The sequence below is a fragment of the Crocuta crocuta genome, unplaced genomic scaffold (assembly GCF_008692635.1).
Source record: "Crocuta crocuta isolate KB4526 unplaced genomic scaffold, BGI_CrCroc_1.0 scaffold147, whole genome shotgun sequence".
Lineage (NCBI taxonomy): Eukaryota > Metazoa > Chordata > Mammalia > Carnivora > Hyaenidae > Crocuta > Crocuta crocuta.
In genome coordinates this window covers 2,039,216-2,041,589 of record NW_027532594.1, presented here as the reverse complement: position 1 = coordinate 2,041,589, position 2,374 = coordinate 2,039,216, and the positions used below count along the sequence as shown (strand labels likewise).

Here is a 2,374-nt window from a genome sequence, read left to right as displayed (position 1 = left end):
ACCTTTATTTTTGCGTGAGAGAGAGAGAGAGAGCGCACATGTGTGCAAGCGCGAGCAGGAAAAGGGAAGACAGAGAGGGAGACACAGAGAATCTGAAGCAGGCTCTGGGCTCTGAGCCATCAGCACAGAGCCTGAGGTGCGGCTCAAACTGACAAACTGTGAGATAATGACCAGAGCCAAAGACAGTTGCTTAACTGACTGAGTCATCCAGGCACCCCTAAAATATGGTTCTTTAAGAAATTGTAGATCAATTAGGTATTTATTGTGTGTTTCAAATTTGAAAAAAATTTCAGATGAATAATTTTGGATAAGTGGTGTTGGATGTGTTTAGTTTGGATACTTCTGATTGTTACTGGCCATTCAAATGTACCTGTTCCACACTGAGAAGTAAATGTCTGAAATTTTTAAATTTGTCATACCAAATTATTTCCATTTTCATTAAAAATTATAAACAAGGGTAGAAGAGAGCTATCAATGTAATAATGAAAAGAATAATTAACACCGTATTGGCACCTCTAAAGGGGTTCCATTTTCAATGTTGGAAAGGCAAGAGTGTTTAGACCAGACCCTATTACAAATGAAAGAAGGAGATTCAGCAGTATTAGGGATTTTTCAGAAAGCCCTAAAACCATTTTTATTTTCCTTCAAGTTTTGTTTTTTTGAAACTTCAAGTTTCCAAAACATTTTCCCCTTAACTTAAGCCTTTGTTGTTTCAAAGGAAATTTAATTTAAAAAACATGTTTTTTTTCTAACTAAGTTTAAACTTGTATTCTACAAATAAAGACAGATTTTTGTTTGAAATTAATTCTTGTTTGCTTCTATAACTATGAAGGAACTCAAATTCAAAAGGCTAAGCTAATGTGTTTTCAGAGGTGAATATAACACAAGCTAAAACATTTCAAATTCTGTTCTTACTCCAGATTTTAAAGCATTTTATGGATTTTTTTTATAACTGTTCACAGGTCTTCCTTGACCTACAATAGGGTAATATTTCAATAAGCCCATTGGAAGTTGAAATATTGTAAGCCCAAACTGCGTTGAATATACCTAGCCTACCAAATGCCGTGGCTTAGCCTGGCCTTAACCTTAAACATACTCAGAACACTTCTATTAGCCTACAGTTGGATAAAGTCATCTAACACAAAGCCTATTTTACAATAAATGTTGACTGTATAGTGTAATTTATTGACTACTGTAAGGAAAGTGAGAAGTACAATGGCTGTATGGGTACAAATGGTTCAAAGTGTATCAACTATTTACACTTGTGCCTTGGTGGATGCCTGTAGGCTGCAGCTTTTGCTGCCCACTATCATGAGAGAGTATCACGTTGCATATCGCTAGCCAAAGAAAAGATCAAGTTCAACATTCAAAGTATAGTTTCTATTGAATATGTATCGCTTTTTCACCACTGTACAGTTGAAAAATCCCAGGTTGAATTATCATGAGTCAGGGACCTTCTGTATTTAATTTCCAGGAAATGAGTAAAAAAAAAAAAAAAAATTACCAATAAGTATCAGTCTGGAACTGATGTAATGAAAACCTAGTTCAGGGTGACTTTATGAAAGTGTAAGTTGGCAAAATCTCTGCTAGTTTCTAGGGTTTCTCATTGTGGAAGGAGTAGAATTAGTCTACTGCCCCTGTGTTACAAACCTCTGCTAAGGTACAAACACAAGACCAAGCAAGCCTTCCATTTCTTTCTTTCTTCTTCTTTTTTTTTTTTTAATATGGAACGCTTCAAGAATTTGCGTGTCATCCTTGTGCAGGGGCCATGCTAATCTTCTCTGTATTGTTCCAATTTTAGTATGTGTGCTGCCGAAGCGAACACAAGCCCTCCATTTCTAAGAGATTGATTATACATCTTCTTACCTCTTTGTGCCTCCTATTGTTTAACTATGTATCATGGCTGTGATACAAATCAGGCAAGGTCATAGACCATAGTAGAACTACTCTGAGGAAATTTTCTTCTCAAATTTTGAGCCTTTTAAAGTTTTTAGTAACTTCTCCTGTCCCTGCCTCACCCTCAAAATCACTGCACACACACAGTGTTTTTATCCATCCATTCACTATTTCATCTGACATTTACTGAGCATCAAAAGTGTGCCTGCCACAGGGGGCTGGGTGGCTCAGTTGGTTGAGCATCTGACTCTCGGTTTCGGCTTAGGTCATGATCCCAGGGTCATGGGAATGAGCCCTGTGTTGGACTCCATGCTGAGCATGGAGCCTGCCTGAGATTCTCTTTCTCTTTCTCTCCCGCTGCCCTTCTCCCTACTGGTGAGCTCTGTCTCTAAAATAAAATAAGTCAAAAACAAAAGTGTGCCTGCCAGGTGCCATCATAGGCACTGAAAATACTGAGTAAATGAGACCTCCTCTAATC

The 2,374-nt window shown here is 37.7% G+C and overlaps 1 non-coding gene across 1 annotated transcript; it reads right to left on the bottom strand.

Moving 5' to 3' along the window:
- Positions 1 to 1,718: 1,718 nt before the first annotated feature.
- Positions 1,719 to 1,825, bottom strand: LOC144244720 (U6 spliceosomal RNA). The gene has a single exon (XR_013339035.1). It is a non-coding gene; the product is annotated as a U6 spliceosomal RNA (small nuclear RNA).
- Between the last annotated feature and the right edge of the window lie 549 nt (positions 1,826 to 2,374).